This window comes from Taudactylus pleione, unplaced genomic scaffold (genome assembly GCF_031769625.1).
Source record: "Taudactylus pleione unplaced genomic scaffold, aTauple2 ptg000313l, whole genome shotgun sequence".
Taxonomy (NCBI): domain Eukaryota; kingdom Metazoa; phylum Chordata; class Amphibia; order Anura; family Myobatrachidae; genus Taudactylus; species Taudactylus pleione.
In genome coordinates this window covers 1,581,915-1,600,310 of record NW_028284714.1, presented here as the reverse complement: position 1 = coordinate 1,600,310, position 18,396 = coordinate 1,581,915, and the positions used below count along the sequence as shown (strand labels likewise).

At 41.1% G+C, this 18,396-nt stretch overlaps 1 pseudogene; it reads left to right on the top strand.

Annotated features, from left to right (window-relative positions):
- The first annotated feature begins 13,229 nt into the window (after window positions 1-13,229).
- The window catches only part of LOC148510683 (uncharacterized), a 133,845-nt pseudogene continuing 128,678 nt past the window's right edge, over window positions 13,230-18,396 (top strand).

The window sequence follows — 18,396 nt, the reverse complement described above, 5'->3', positions numbered from 1 at the left end:
TGAAGGGAAATTTTATTGCCAAAAAGGTAAAATTGCAATGGCAAGGAAAGGCTTAGAACATGGCATTTCTTTATGAGTGGTGGTTCTGTTACTGCTATTTCATGCACTAGAATACCTATTGCAAAAGATAGGGCCAAACACAGTCAGACATCTGCTATAACTTTTCATGCAACATCTTCTTGCTCTGAGTCTAGATGTGTCACATTTAAAACAGGTAAATAAGTGCACAAAAAAACCCAATAAGGCCGAAGAACAAACTTTGTATTCACAAACTTTACAGGTCCCTAAGGAGAGTATAAGGGTGCTATGTGTGAGTCTCACATTTCTGACACTATAATCATAGAGAAGCCTCCTTCCACCATTTCTGCACCCTCTGCAAATGTGAGGATGAATAGTAGTAAAAGTAATGATGTTGACAGATACATTTAGGATGCTACTGTGGAAGTGCAACAGGGTGAGGGGGATATTTGTGTATCTGTTGCTAAAGGGGATGTTGATAAGATGGAGATTGTCATGCCTGTGCATAAGACCAAAAAATGTATCTCATCCATGTGGACATATTTTTACTAAATCCTAACCATCTAGGCACCTTCTGCCTGTTATGTCATTTGTAGTGAGTTCATTATCAAAATCTGAAAATTCCTGTAAAATAATAACAAGCAGTCCAGCTTCAGCTACCAGCAGAATGGCTAGATCCAAGCACATGCAATCTTCATCATCAACCTCCTCATTAATAATCAGAGGTAGTTCCCCTGCAACCAGTTTGCAAAGGCTAATTGACTCCTCACTTATCCAGGATCCCCAAGAAGAATCTTTGCATGATAGGGCTGTTGCTGCTGGGGTGAATCTTCACCACAGAAGGGGACCAAGAAGACTACTAGTAGTTTCAAACAACAGTTAACTCTGATATAAGCATTTGCAAGAGGAACACAGTATGACAGCTGCCACCCTGTTGCGGGATGCATTCAGGAAGCCGACAGTCGAAATGCTGACCACCGGCTTCCAGGCTGTCAAATCCCGGCAAGGTGCTATTACAGGCATCAAAATCCTGATGCCAGTCATTAGACATACGCCGGGAGCCCGACGCCCGGCACACCGAACGAAGGTAAGCTGGGCACCAAGCGTGGATAGCCGCAGGGGGGAGGGTTAGGTTTTACTGCTCCCGGGGGGGGACTTAGGGTTAGGCACCCCTCCAGGAGGGTTAGGATTAGATTATGGGAAGGGGGGTTAGGGTGAGGAACCCCCGGGTGGGAGGTTAAGGTTAGGAACCCCCCCGGGAGACTTAGGTTTATGCTGCGGTGAAGGGAGGGTTAGGTTTAGGCACTTAGAGGGGGGTTATGGTTTGGCACTAGTGGGGGAGGTTAGGGTTAGGCACCCCTAAGGGAGGGTTAGGGTTAAGGTAGGGTGTAGGGTTAGGCCTACTTACCTAAATCAGCTGTCGGGATCTTCACCCCTGCTGGGCTTCCGCTGCCGGCGGTATTACATACTGATTCCCCTGTTGCAAAGCGGATTACTCAAGCCATAACAGCTATGTTAGCAATAGATTTCCATCAAATATCCACCATCAATGTATATGGTTTTAGACAATTAATTGAGGTGCTGTGTCCTCCCTACCAAATTCCTTCTCAATTCCATTTTACCAGAACAGTAATTCCTCACCTGTACTGGGAGGTTAAAAAAATATATATATTCTTGGCCTAGAAAATACCATTGTACTGTCAAAGCTGGATGATTGGCTGAGACCTAAATTTGTAAAATTAAAATCTTCACGACGCCATTTTATGTTGCCCCTGATGACACCATCTTGCGTCGTCAGCATGAAACCATTATGTGCGATGCTAATATGCTATTATTAGCATCGTGCGACTACATTGCTACTGCATATTGTTAAAAGTCCTATCATACCCCATACGCACATTAAATCATACATATTAAATATACAAGATGCACAGCGCACAGTTGCGCTGTTTAGCAAAGCACTCTACACATAAAACGCACCACGCATATTAGCAACAATACGCAATATCCCCACACTGACACATTGCATACTTACACAAAAAGGTTCCCTAGCATTAAGGTTAATATTAAAGGTTTTATACGTTCTCAACTCTATTGTGAAATGCAGATATTTGATATCTAGGGTTTAGTACATGATAAGCAGACCGTGTTTGGTGCTATTCTAAATCACTGTCTATTTGCAGATTTCCAGTTCCATCGGCAAGGAGATCGCTTTATGCATCTGCGAATTATGGATCATAGAGAGATAGGCATTGAAATGTACTCTGTAATGTAATGTTTATTAGCCAGTTTAGACTTGTTCTTCGGCAGGAAAATGCACACAAAGAGCTGTTGGAGGGCTGAACTATTACAATATAAACTGACCTATGAACTGTATCGTAACAGAAGAACCAGGAGGAAGAACAAATGGGATTATGCCAACTCGTTCTATTGTATTGCCTATCTCTGCAAGGGTACATATGCAAGCACTCCAGATCTGGTAGTTAGTCTTCTTACTTTTTTCTGTTGACGGAGGTTTCATAGTTGATGCCGGAAAATCTGTATCCAAAGCGCATGCGTATGAATCGACTGTACATTGTATATTATATAACCTTTGTGCTAATTGTATTATAGATCAGGGCATGTAACTATATGTTTTTTATGTGAATAATAACTTTTGTGCTTTGGAACCAAACTCAAAGTCTGGAAAGCAATTATTTCATATGCGTACGCAATGCTAAACAGTGACTTTATGGTATAATGGTTAAGTAGGAATTCATAGTACCCACTACTCACTTAACTACAGACAATTTGGAGAAGCGGTGCTGGTCAAACTAAAGATTATAGGACTGTTGCAGACCACCGGGTGGGTGTATTGCCTTCAGAAGCAGTAGTATCTATTTCACAATGCCATCTCATTCACAGGCAGGCTACTCTCTGTACCACCAACTTCACTAAAGAGGCATACTGGTGTCAGTCTGTTGCAAAAACTCAGGTAGGTCTTAACAAAATGGTATACCCTGCTAAGACTCTCTTCAGAATTTGCAATTTCCAATATCGCAAGTATTGTAATACTGTTTGAGCATTACAAATGGGTGATTTTGAGCATGTAATAGGTTTTGCACACTCAAAAAAATTAGTAAGGTCATACCCTTAATTAGCTGAAGCTGAAAGAGATGAAACTAAGCGATTTTGCCAAGTATGCTGGATTGGTAGATCATTTGTTTTTTTTTCACTTCACCCAGACAAAAGGGTTTGTATGTCTTGCAATTGGATCAGTAAATTTTGGCAACCATTCTTGATTCTAGGTTTAGTAAATATGTAGTGTCTGTCTTTCCAACTGATCTTAAGAGATGCAAAGAGCTCCTGCGAGCAAGTTTTCAGCTCAAGTGGCACATGACACAATTATGTCTCCTGCTTCAGTTTCTTCAGAAAATGCTGCTGCCAGGAAAAAACTGACCTTTTCCAAGAGACCCATTGGTGATGATGATGTCAACTTAGCACACCAGAGTGAAACATTATGACATCTGGTCAGGCTTAAAAGACTTGGCCACAATTATTGACATCTTTTCCATGACTCAATCTGATAGAGTAAGCATGAATAGAATGATGGAAGATTATTTTAATGATAATGTACAAATTAGCATGTCATACAATCCCTTTGAACACAGGGAGGAAAAAAAGGCAAATTTGAGCCCCTTTGTACAAATTACCTAATGTGTATATAAGCTGCCCACCCACCAATGTGTATGTAAAAAGAATTTTTTAGCACAGTTGGGATCCTTGTGAGTGATTGGCATAGGAGGCTACTTAATAAAAATGTGGAAAACTGATGTTCATCAAAATGATCTACAAATTCAGTGAGGAATACCTTTATCACCAATTAAAGAGACTATAATGAGGCATTCCAGTGAGGATGAACCAATATTGTCTGATAATGATATTAACAGCAGTGATAATAGTAATTATGAGGATGGTGAGATCTTGAACTTTGAGGATTATTTGGGGATTTGGTATTTGGTTTCAATTTGCTTTTAAAAACTGACATTTGGAAGTTTGGTTTTCAATAAGTTTTTCCATGTTTCAGATTTGTTTTTCCTTATAGTAATAAATGTTTTACCGTCCACTAAATACTCCACCTCCAATCACCTGTATTGGCCTTGGGCCTGTGATTTGCTGTTGGAGTACTGTAAATTTGATGGTGACCTATTTTTCTACTGGACATTACTCTGGCGGCAATCACCTGTACTGGCCTGAGCCCTGTATATGCTGTTTGGAAAGTGTATTGGTAATATATATTTTTACTAGGCTTTAACTCTTTGGCTATTTGTTCTTGATTGATAAAACATTTTATAGGGTTGTAAACTGCCATCCTGTGTTCCACTGATGTGCCACTATGTTTCATAGATGTGCTATTCCTTTTAAGCTGCCAAGTGTTTTTGCTGCTGCTCTGACATTTAGTTTAGCCAATCAGTTCTCTGCACCATTTGGCCAATATTGGTGAAAATAATAGTGTAAGCTGTGAGTTGGTCAAAATTGATTGGAAATGACTGGAAATTAATGTTAGTGATGTTAGTAAAATTGTAGGAACAAAATCAGGTCCAAATTACATAATTTTCGCTGTTTTATCAATTTAAAAAGAAATCCATAACCAAAAATCAATGATGATTTAGAACTAAAACTTAAAAACAGGGGTATGTGCTCATATATTTAGTTATATATATTATACTATTATTATTTCATTATATATATATATATCCCCATGATAAAGGACAAAACGCGTTGGCCTGTTTGTTGTATCCTGATGTTCCTCTATGGGCAGATAAGCTCTTATATTTGACTTCTTGTATGTGTGTTACCTGCTCATTAAATGTTTTTACTGCTTAAATAAATTCTGTATTGTTGAATAATTTATGGTCAATGGGACTGATTGTTCCAATTTTACAGTGTTTAAACTGATGTGCAGTTGAAAAACGGTGCACATTATGGCCCTGATTCAGAGCCGGTTGCTCTGACAGAGCGCTCGCTCTGAATCAGGGCCGGTCTTTTTTTTTTTTTTACAGAATGGCCTCCTGGCAGCTCTCATAGCTGTGGGTGACCAACCACAGCTATAGCGAGCGGCCAGGAAGATGGTCGCGATGGTCAAGACCATTGCGACCATCAGGCTTGCGATGAGACCCTTGTGGTAGGGTCTCGTTGCCGCATGTCCCAGAGCACTTTCGGCTCAAACAGAGCTGAAAGCTCTCCCACTGACATCACTTGCCCCCAGATGGTATGCGTTCTCATGGAAATGCCTCCATCTGGGCAGCCACCACCCCCGGCCCACCCACCAAAGGGGCATGCTGTCACTCAACATCGACAGCATGTCCCCTTTGGTGCGAGACCCGGAGCGACGGCTTGCCCATCGCTATCCGGGTCTCGCGCATGTGCACGACGAAGTCGGCTCCGTCGTGCGCATGCGCTCTGGGCCACCATCGACCCAGTTGCGAGCGTTCAGCGCTTGTGACCAGGTCTGTATCAGGCCCTATGTCTTTTTCTCTTTGTATTATTTTCACATAAACAAGACTCCAAATATGATGGTTAAGTGACTGAAGATATACTTACCAGATAAGTGATTGAATCTATACCCCATTTCTTTCTTTGTTTTGCACTAGTTGGCACTGCACTGATCTTCACTAGTATTGATTAATTTTCATGTGCATGTGTGGTTAACCAACGCATATATCACTGATTGCAAGCAGCCACTCACGAAGTGGCTGAAATGTGTGTTTTATTGGTATTATTTCTATCACTTTACAATCTCATTAATTTAAGTGTGTTTTTCCATCACTTGAGTGCCCTATTCTTCATTGTATATATATATATATATATATATATATATATATATATATAGTCAGGTCCATAAATATTGGGACATTGACAGAATTTGCATATTTTGGCCTCTATTCACCACCACGATGGCTTTGCAATGAAACAAACAAGGTGTGCTTTAACTGCAGACTTTCAGATTTAATTTGAGGGTAATTACATCCAAATCAGGTGAACGGTGTAGGAATTACAACGGTTTCTATATGTGCCTCCCACTTTTTAAGGGGCCAAAAGTAATGGGACAAACTAAACAATCCTAAATCTGACTTTCACTTTTTAATACTTTGTTGCAAATCATTTGCAGGCAATTACAGCCTGAAGTCTGGAACGCATAGACATCACCAGACGCTGGGTTTCATCCCTGGTGATGCTCTGCCAGGCCTCTACTGCAAATGTCTTCAGTTCCTGCTTGTTCTTGGGGCATTTTCCCTTCAGTTTTGTCTTCATCAAGTGAAATGCATGCTCAATCAGATTCAGGCAAGGGGATTGACTTGGCCATTGCATAACATTCCACTTTATAGCCTTAAAAAACTCTTTGGTTGCTTTTGCAGTATGCTTCGGCTCTTTGTCCATCTGCACTGTGAAGTGCTGTCCAATGAGTTCTGAAGCATTTGACTGAATATGAGCATATAATATTGCCCAAAACACTTCAGAATTCATTCTGCTGCTTTTGTCAGCAGTCACATCATCAATAAATACAAGGGAACCAGTTCCATTGGCAGCCATACATGCCCACGCCATGACACTACCACCACCATGCTTCACTGATGAGGTGGTATGTTTTGGATAACAGTTCCTTTCCTTCTCCATACTCTTCTCTTCCCATCACTCTGGTACAAGTTGATCTTTGTCTCATCTGTCCATAGGATGTTGTTCCAGAACTGTAAAGGCTTTTTTAGATGTTGTTTGGCAAACTCTAATCTGGTCTTCCTGTTTTTGTGGCTCACCAATGGTTTACATCTTGTGGTGAACCCAAAAAGGGAATTTCTGATCCCGCACTAGTTATGTAGTATTTACAATTTGTATTGCAGTATGATGTTGACACAATAAAAGGAAAACGTAATAGTCAACTAGAATTATTTATTGATTGTTAATCCTTATTATTGATGTGCTACCGCAAGCTCTATATGCATAAATTTCAGAAGAAAGTAGAGCTATTGCTGCAGTGCACTATATAGTCAATACATACTAATCTGTCCTTTATTAAAACATATTAATCTTTATTAAATCGATTAAAATATATTACCATATAGGGGTTATTACCACTGGCGAAATATATTAAAATGAACTCATCATTCAACAGGATAGCAAGAAGTGCATGAAAGTATGAAATCAAGTGTGTATTAAAAATATTCGTATATGCCGCTGGCTGTATGTAATTAAATATTTATATAATAGGATTGATGCTGTTTTCCCAATATCACTGTTTGGGTGTGATTATATGTGGGTTTATGTAATTTAAACCATCTACATCCTTTATTCGTGTCAGTGATACGATCGTGGAAAAATATGTATTGGCAGCAGCTAAATTGTATCAAATTATATAAAGGTAAACTGCAGGTGCCACTATTGAAAAGTAGCAATCTTAATTAGCTACTAAAATAACACTTCACATGAATACTGACAGTAATCTTGTTCACACAACAGTGTTGCTGTTGTGTTTAGACTGACTGACTCATATGACAGTACTCGGCTCCGTATCAAATAATATAAAGGTAAACTGCAGGTGCTACTATTGAAAAGTAGCAATCTCAATTAGCTGCTGAAATAACACTTTACATGAATACTGACAGTAATCTTGTTCACACCACAGTGTTGCTGTTGTGTTTAGACTGACTGACTCATATGACAGTACTCGGCTCCGTTCTGTAAATCACACAGTCACCTATCTATGTGGGAGTTTTGCGTACAAAGTTCTCCCTTATGCTGCTGCAGACATATACATATATAACATCAAAACATCAACATATAACAATGGAACACAGCCAGCCGGCATATGACAAGAAATGCCAACGCGCGTTTCGCCTGGCTGCTTTTTCAAGGCATCAACCCGAATGATCATTTCCTTCCTCATTTATTCCCTGCGTCAGACGCTGGTTGGTTCATTCAAATATGTTGTTGCCGCCTCAATTACCATTGGTTCTCATGTCTCCCATTCTCTTTTATTGCAGGTTTCTATTGCCGGGTCTCATTAATCGCTGGACCGCTCATACATCCCTCCATTGGTTCTCATGTCTCCCATTCTCTTCTATTGTGGGTTTCGACTGCCGGGTCTCATTAATCGTTGGACCGCTCATACATCCCTCCTATTAATATAGTGACATTATTCATGATTGAATCGAATGTATTCCAGTGCCATATTTTCTTATATCATGACCTCCAGAAACCTCAGTTAATTAATCCCATAAATATATATATACATACATATGCCGGTAAGCATTAATAACTTTCAGATTCTTAGTAAATATTTCTATTAATGGAAAATCATCATAATTCCCTATTAACCCCATCAAAATTATCTATAGTTTAACCAATTTTTAATAGTATATGTACATGATTTTCCCAATTGTTCAACATACATTAATATTACCCACATATATATAATGTGCTCTACCTAATATATGTTAACAAATAAATGTGACAGAAAGTATAGTGAAAAACAAAATAAATATCAAATGAAACTTATGGGATAACTGGAATACAGTAAGCACATATTAAAACATTTCACTGTTTCAAAATTTTTTTTGTTTATATTAATAATGAATATTATTATTATTATTATTATTATTATTATTATTAATTAATAAAATCACTAATTTCACTTAATCTAATATATTTATATAAATAAAATATAAAGACCCCAAAACGTAGAATAAAAAAGACACCTGTTTGCACCTTTTTTAAAGTCTCCAGAGTGTCGTTGTTTTGCTGTATTTTGCATTAAGGGAGTGATCTCCACTGCTGAGGGCACCTGGAGCAGGTAAAACAGACCAACAGCGTGGTTTGCGGAGTGCCGGGCTTTTGGAACAGATTATATATATATATATATTAGGGATATGCAGGCTCGGTTCCGTTCGTTTTTTTTTACCGAATCTTATTGGCTATCCCAAACTCGTGACAGCTGAAACCCAATAAGATTCGGGAAAAAAAACATAACGGAACCGAGTAGAACCGAGCCTGCACATCCCTAATATATATATACAGTCAGGTGCATAAATATTGGGACATTGACAGAATTTTCAGATTTTGGCCACTATTCACCACCACAATGGTTTTGAAATGAAACAAACAATATGTGCTTTAACTGCAGACTTTCAGATGTAATTTGAGGGTAATTACATCCAAATCGGGTGAACGGTGTAGGAATTGCAACAGTTTCAATATGTGCCTCCCACTTTTTAAGGGGCCAAAAGTAATGGGACTATCAACTCAAAAGCTATTTCATGGACAGGTGTGGGCTATTCCCTCATTATTTCATTATCAATTAAGCAGGTAAAAGGTCTGGAGTTGATTCTAGGTGTGACATTTGCATTTGTAATCAGTTGCTGTCAACTCTCAATATAAGATCCAAAGAGCTGTCACTATCAGTGAAGCAAGCCATCATTAGGCTGAAAAATCAAAACAAACCCATCAGAGAGATAGCAAAAACATTAGGTGTGGCCAAATCAAGTGTTTGGAACATTCTTAAAAAGAAAGAACGCACCGGAGAGCTCAGCAACACCAAAAGACCCAGAAGACCACGGAAAACAACTGTGGTGGATGACAGAAGAATTATATCTCTGGTGAAGAAAAAACCCTTCACAACAGTTGGCCAAATCAAGAACACTCTCCAGTAGGTAGATGTATATGTGTCAAAGTCAACAATCAAGAGAAGACTTCACAAGAGTGAATATAGAGGGCTCACCACAAGATGCAAACCATTGGTGAGCCACAAAAACAGGAAGACCAGATTAGAGTTTGCCAAACAACATCTAAAAAAGCCATTACAGTTCTGGAACAACATTCTATGGACAGATGAGACAAAGATCAACTTGTACCAGAGTAATGGGAAGAGAAGAGTATGGAGAAGGAAAGGAACTGCTCATGATCCAAAACATACCACCTCATCATTGAAGCATGGTGGTGGTAGTGTCATGGCGTGGGCATGTATGGCTGTCAATGGAACTGGTTCCCTTGTATTTATTGATGATGTGACTGCTGATAAAAGCAGCAGAATGAATTCTGAAGTGTTTCGGGCAATATTATATGCTCATATTCAGTCAAATGCTTTAGAACTCATTGGACAGCGCTTCACACTGCAGATGGACAATGACCCAAAGCATACTGCAAAAGCAACCAAAGAGTTTTTTAAGGATAAAAAGTGGAATGTTATGCAATGGTCAAGTCAATCCCCTGACCTGAATCCGATTGAGTATGCATTTCACTTGATGAAGACAAAACTGAAGGGAAAATGCCCCAAGAACAAGTAGGAATTGAAGACATTTGCAGTAGAGGCCTGGCAGAGCATCACAAGGGATGAAACCCAGCGTCTGGATGCGTTACAGACTTCAGGCTGTAATTGCCTGTAAAGGATTTGCAACAAAGTATTAAAAAGTGAAAGTTAGATTTAGGATTGTTTAGTTTGTCCCATTACTTTTGGCCCCTTAAAAAGTGGGAGGCACATATAGATACCGTTGTAATTCCTACACCGTTCACCTGATTTGGATGTAATTACCCTCAAATTAAATCTGAAAGTCTGCAGTTAAAGCACATCTTGTTTGTTTCATTTCAAAGCCATTGTGGTGGTGAATAGAGGCCAAAATATGCAAATTCTGTCAATGTCCCAATATTTATGGACCTGACTATATATATATATATATATATATATATTTATTGCTGACATCTTTGTCTTTGGTAAAATATACATTAAAGCATTCAGGTAGCATGGATGGCACAGTTAGCATTACTGCCTCTCAAAACTGGGATCATGAGGTAAATTTCTGGGCATACTGTCTGGAGTTTGTATGTTCTCATTGTGTTTGCGTGGGGGTGCTCTGGTTTCCTCCAAAAACATACTGGTAGGTTGATTGGTTTGTGACAAAAAAATGTGCTATACTGTATAGTCAGGACCAGCGCTACCATTAGGCAGGTTTAGGCAGCTACCTAAGGGCACCGGCCTCTGGATGGTACCACTGAATCAATCAGGAAACTGAAGGATGTTTCTGTATGACACATCCTTCTTTACAGTGCACTGGTGGCAGCTGTGGGTCTGATCAGTGGCTAAAGTGATACGGTATACGGCGGTATGACAAACCACCACTTCCTGCCTCCACTCCATTTAGCCTCAGAAGAGAATGTATCAGCACTGGGATCGAGTATGGCATCCCAGCGCTGGAACGGCAGCGGCATTGTGCAGAGATGTGTACCACTGGGAACACATCTCGTTTGGCGGTGCTGGCACGTCGCCGAGACAGAGCATCGGGTCCCGGCAAAGTTAGCACTGTCCGCCAGCCAATTGCCGCTCGTGGACCGCCAGCAAGTGAGAAGCTGCCAAGGGGCAGCTCTTCAGTGGCTCACTGCCAGCGCCGGATTTCCTTCCCTTTTTTGATTGGCAGTCGGTCCACGAGTCAGGATTGGCTGGCGGCCAGTCCTGACTGTAAACTGCAGCAGCTAGGAGTAGGACCAGATGCTCCCACTCCATTCAAGCGCAGATACAGGTCAGAGAGAATTAGAGAGAGGGGAAACAGGGAGGGTGTGAGAGAGGGAATAGAGAGAGGGGCAGACAGAGTGAAGCAGGCAGTTAGTGGTGTAGTGGGCAAGAGTGTGAAGGAATCAATTAGTGAGAAGGACTAGGTGTGAGATAGGGTAGCAGGCAGGGAGAAGTGTGGGCAGTGAGAGGTGGTGGTGAGAGGTTCAGGGGGTGATATGGAAACAGGGGCCGAGGGGGCAATCAAACATTCAAATCACCATACCCCCACTTCGAGCACTGTATATATATATATATATAATTATATATATATATATATATATACACAGTATATACTGACCTTGTACCAGCTCTGACTATAGTGCGCATGTGTGTACATGTGATTGGGAATATAGTTTGTAAGTGTGGCACCCCCAGAGAAACTGCTTAGCCTGGCAGTCCTTTCTTGTGCTCAGTGAGTGTTGCTGGGGATTGACTCTAGGACCCAGGAGCAGCCACCTGTGAGCAGCAGCACTGCTGAGCCCAGGATAGAAAGTGAAACTAGAAAAAGGAAGAGCAGAAGCAGCCATGTGGAGCATGACAGGAGCCATGTACTGTGAGCTGTTGGAGAAAAGCAACTACCAGGAGTATGTGTGTGCTGCACTGAGTCTTGATTGAGGCACAGAGAGTGGAGATCAGCAGCTGATCAGGGTAACAGTGCCTGTGAGGAGGAGACCCCCCCTCTATGTGAAGACAAGAGAGCTTGAAAGTGCTCAGTGTTACTGATCTTACTACAGCACCAAAGAGAGGAGAGGCTGTGTGTGCAGGTCACGTGCTACATGCTGATAGTCAAGTGCTGGCATCTGGACAGGTATCCTTTGCATTGTAATACATGCCAGGAGAAGGACTGCACAATCATAGAGACTGATCTTATAGGAAGTGGATTTTCTGCAAAGACTGTAGCCATTTCAAGTATCATTTAATACCCGGGTATTCTTATAATGAGCTCCAACGTGCTGATCAGTGAAGATTAGGGACACTATTCCTGGGCGCACTAATGAGAAACATGGTAGTTTATTGCCAATCTTTTGAGATCGTAGTGTTTATAGGAAATGTTATTCTGCACTTGATATTATATGACACTGTGAAGTATATTGTTCATGATCATAGCTGTTTCCTATACAGAATGTAAAGTAATTAATTATTAAAATTTTACAGTATTAACAGAGAAGTGAATACATATCTGAAGTTAATTGCCCTACCATATTTGAATTGAATGTATTACTGTACTTGCATATTATATTGCTGAGTGTCGTGATATGAGCCAGATTATGGTTAACCGATTATTTTAGTAAGCAGCTTGGGTTTGGAAGACAGTTCTCAAATTCACAAAACTGCAGTTATCTCTAATAAATCGGCTCTCCGCAGAGCAGACTGTTTGAATGACCCTTTGTCTGGATTGATCTTCCTTACCTCTCTGAAAAGTGAAAAGAATCTGTATGAGAATCCAGTTCACCAGGTAAAACAGTTTAGGTACAGTCACCATTTCATACTGCACCTGGGTACTACATTTGGCATCACTATAAACAGGATTCAGAGTCCAAAGTAAAGAGATTGGGAATCTAAGGGAAAGATGTCGACAGAACAACCTGCACCTGCAGAGCCATCCAGCAGCGAAGCAGGACCAGCAAACCCGGCAATGGCACAAATTAACCCAATTACACTACCATACTACTTCGGAGCCCCATGGCTCCCAACTTACAGTGGAGATGTTCATGGCACAGAAGGAAATACCTTCAGTGAATTCAAAAACAAGATTAACTCAATGTTTCGGCTGTATCCCTTGAGCGACCAACAACAAGTTGAAATCTTAATAGGCCAACTCAAAGGATCCGCCCTTCAAGAAGTTACAATGCGGCCATTGGATGAGAGGCAGAACATGGGTCAAGTGCTGAAAAGATTAGCAACCACATTTGAGACTCGGACATTATCTACACTAAAATTTAAATTCTACGCTTGCAAACAGCGCCCGGGAGAAACTCTTCACGATTACGCTCTAAACCTGCAAGAAGCTTTATGTGCGATACAAGCCTTAGATGCAGAAGAAGTCAGAAATACAGATGAAGCTCTAGTAACCCAGCTTGTTGAAGGGTTCAATGCGGAGGGAACCCAAAGCCAAATGTGGATGCTGAGGATGCAAATCCCGAACCAATCCTTCCCAGACTTCAAGGAGGCAGCAATCAAAGTGATAGGCACTGGTGGAAATCGAGAAATGGACTTTCTGAATTTGCTAGGGTTTCACGAATGTCCATGCCTAAGTGGAGCAAATTACTCGACCCCCGAGCAAACGCTGAAGGGGAAAGACAACGTGTTGCAGGGTGTGCAGACATCGACCACAGATCCTCTACAGGCTCTTAGAAGGCAAATAGAAAATTTGACAGTAGGGATGGCAGAGATGCAGAGAGAGATTCGCAACTTATTGTTACCTGGGATGCTTGGCTCTACCGAACCAAAGTGGAGAACAGAGAGGAGGAGAGCAACCGATCGCTTTGATTCACAAGGACAACCCATATGTCGACTGATGGAAGAAGGTCAAACCCGGGATGTGAGTCTGGGCCCAATATTACAGAACGAAATAGAAATTGTGAGCATGCCACCTGCAGGCAATGTTACATCAGCCATAGGGAGAAGAGTTTCAGGCAAAGTCGTATGGTTCCATGTGCGACGTGGCTATGGATTCATAAAATGTGATGACACCAAGAATGATATTTTTGTTCATTATAAGGCAATTCAAAAGAACAACCCAAGAAAATACCATCGCAGCCTAGAAGATGGAGAATTTGTAGAATTTGATGTCATCAATGGACAAAAAGGTGTACAGGCAACAAACGTCACTGGTCCTGATGGTGCTCCAGTTAAAAGCTGCAGATATGCAGCAAATCACAAGCATTACTGGCGCTATCCATTTCGCAGAAGACCTCCATGTGACTACCAGCAAAACTGCCAATACAGTGTAAGTGGAGACGAGTGCGCGGAAGCAGAAAACATGGCAGAAAGTGTACATCAACCACAGCCTTATTTGATGAGTCACTACCCACCATACTCCTCAGAGAGACCATATGGACGCACACAACCATATCCTACAGTCCCACAAGAAAGTGAATCATTGGGATGAATAGATGAGCGAATTGTGGAGGAACTAAGTGACACAGTGCAGTAGAACTTGCAGGATGTTACCGGATCGCAACTTCCTCCTGAGCCAGCATGTGAGGGCAAGGCCAAAATGGAGGACATCGGTTCTAATATGGCCAAAGTTGATCAGGCCGATTCAAGTGCAGCTGACCAGGAAAAGGACACCAAGGAAGTGATCCACACAGCTACAAGGGAAGACTTGAGGGTTCCCCCTAAACCCAATGCAATGGATTTAGAGAAGTCAACGTCTGATCCTTTTGATCCTGTGAAATCTCTGAGCAAAACTAAAGGGGCAGTGAAATGGCTTTTTCCAGAGCAGCATCCCCCAGACTGCGAGTACGCCTCAATAAGAGGTGAAGAGTTTGTCTTACTTCTGCAACAGGCAACAAGCAAGCCTGGAAAAAGGAACAAAGGTGCTCCGTCTATACACTGTAGACAATAGGGTGGTCGGCAGGGGTAACTTTCTAACACCTGATTGTAATAACGGTTTTACATTGATATGCTGTGTTGCTAGCTAAAGTTTACTGAAATGTGATTTTTTTTAATTGTTTTCTCTCTTACTATGAAGTGTACATGATATTGTTGGTAACTGCATTATTCTGACCTTGTGTTGATCCCACAGTAATGTACTAGAGACTGTTTTATGAGGGACCTTGAAAGTTAATTTCTTGCATGAGGACACGCAACCTTTTAGCGGGGAAGTATGTGGCACCCCCAGAGAAACTGCTTAGCCTGGCAGTCCTTTCTTGTGCACAGTGAGTGTTGCTGGGGATTGACTCTAGGACCCAGGAGCAGCCACCTGTGAGCAGCAGCAGCACTGCTGAGCCCAGGATAGAAAGTGAAACTAGAAAAAGGAAGAGCAGAAGCAGCCATGTGGAGTGTGACAGGAGCCATGTACTGTGAGCTGTTGGAGAAAAGCAACTACCAGGAGTATGTGTGTGCTGCACTAAGTCTTGATTGAGGGCACAGAGAGTGGAGATCAGCAGCTGATCGGGGTAATAGTGCCTGTGAGGAGGAGACCCCCCTCTATGTGAAGACAAGAGAGCTTGAAAGTGCTCAGTGTTACTGATCTTACTACAGCACCAAAGAGAAGAGAGGCTGTGTGTGCAGGTCACGTGCTACATGCTGATAGTCAAGTGCTGGCATCTGGACAGGTATCCTTTGCATTATAATACATGCCAGGAGAAGGACTGCACAATCATAGAGACTGATCTTATAGGAAGTGGATTGTCTGCAAAGACTGTAACCATTTCAAGTATCATTTAATACCCGGGTATTCTTATAATGAGCTCCAACGTGCTGATCAGTGAAGATTAGGGACACTATTCCTGGGCGCACTAATGAGAAACACGGTAGTTTATTGCCAATCTTTTGAGATCGTAGTGTTTATAGGAAATGTTATTCTGCACTTGATTTTATATGACACTGTGAAGTATATTGTTCATGATCGTAGCTGTTTCCTATACAGAATGCAAAGTAATTAATTATTGAAATTTTACAGTATTAACAGAGAAGTGAATACATATCTGAAGTTAATTGCCCTACCATATTTGAATTGAATGTATTACTGTACTTGCATATTATATTGCTGAGTGTCGTGATATGAGCCAGATTATTGTTAACCGATTATTTTAGTAAGCAGCTTGGGTTTGGAAGACAGTTCTCAAATTCACAAAACTGCAGTTATCTCTAATAAATCGGCTCTCCGCAGAGCAGACTGTTTGAATGACCCTTTGTCTGGATTGATCTTCCTTACCTCTCTGAAAAGTGAAAAGAATCTGTATGAGAATCCAGTTCACCAGGTAAAACAGTTTAGCTACAGTCACCATTTCATACTACACCTGGGTACTACATAAGCTCCGATTTGGCAGGGACTGATGTGAATGACTGCAATGTTCTCTGTAAAGCACTGCAAAATATGCATGCACTGTGTAAATAGCTGATAACAATAATTCTTTTTTGTCCTCTTATTCAATACATAATGGTTGAATTCATAATAAAAGCATTGAGCCTCCTCATCTGCTATTTGACCTAGATATGTAGTCCAAAAACCATTCTGATTGATCTCAATTATCAGAGTTATAATATTATATTGTTTGGCAAGTTTTTCTGGCAGTTGATAAATATGTTGGCTTCTACAGTATACGTTGGTGAAAAATCAGGATGGCGATGTGTGGAATAGGGTTTAGAAAAATGGTGGCCGAATGTGGCTGTTTTACCTTTCAAAATTGATGCAGACCAAAAAACTGCATTTTTGACCAAGTGCAAGTGCAAGAGAATACCTGTATTCCCTTCTCCCCTCTTCTAAAAAGTACCCAGAATTGCCAGACATACCAACAGCAAAAGTGAGCAGCACTTTCTCACTATGGTGATGTCTCTGCTGATTAAGAAGGAATGGGGTCATACCAACCAACTTATAGGGAGTCAGGATAAAGTGCCAGCTACAGTCACAGGAGAGCTAGAAAGTCCTTTAAATTGGAACTGTACCACATACTTGCCTACCTTAAGCTTGTCCCCCCCGGGAGAAGCCTGGGGAGGACAAGTAGGTGGGCTGTGATGGGGACAGGGTCTGACGGGTCTTGTCATTAAGCCTCGCCACCTTTGTGAAAAATTGCAGCGATTGGTTTAAATTTAAATAGGGGCCGGGCTAAATGATGTGATTAATAGAAAATCATGTCACTAAGCCCCGCCCCCTACACGGGGACCCGCAATCGCCGCGGAAATTCTCCCCATTCTGCCCACTTCACTAGGAAGTGGGCAGAATGTGGGAGAAATGCGTACCCTTCCAGGGGTGCAGGGGGTTACCCGAAAAATCAGGAGCCTCCCACAAAAACTGGGAGTGTAGGCATGTATACCACTTAAGACAGTTGACAGGTATGTGCATATGCAGTAAATTGTATAGGCATTTAATATTTTCAGTAACTTGACCTTGTAGCACCTTATGCACTGAAAGGTGGATTTGGGACTTGCAAGTAGCAGATGTGGCCTACTAAGATTTAGGCACATCTCTAGATACATAATCAACATCAGCATATGTTTTTATGTTTTTATGGGAATATTGGCTCTGCATTTTCACAAAAATAAATAAATTATTCTCTAGCAGCAGAGTTAAAGTCTGGGCTGGTTCACTTCATTAATGCAGGGTCAATAAATATATAGTCACCCGGTCGCTAGCAGAGCTCTGATGATAATACATTTCATTAATTGGCCTTGAGGTGTCAATGAATGTTTTTCAATCAGTGTTTTTCACATTCTCCAACCAATCAGATGCAAGCCTCTGACTTTCTTATACCTCTTTCACACTTACATATAAATCCTGGGTTTTTGCATGCATCACCCGGGATTTAGGTAAGTGTGATTGCAAACAATCTGGAACGAAGTCCTGGGTCCCCGACCCTTGCCGGGTTGATAGAATCAGCAATTTCCCAGCTCTCATATCTGAAAGGGGTATTACTGTGTATTGACTCCTTAATTGATACTTCTCTCAGTTCCACAAGGGCAAACTACCAGCTGTTAGTTAAGTGTTTGTATTTTTAGATGGATTTATGGGTAGACTAAAAAGTTAAACAAGAGATTATAGATATATTCTTTTTTTAATATTCTAATATTGGTGTTTGTGTTTTTTGACTGAGGCACTATTGTGGTACTACATGTTCTTGGCTACCATTATATGC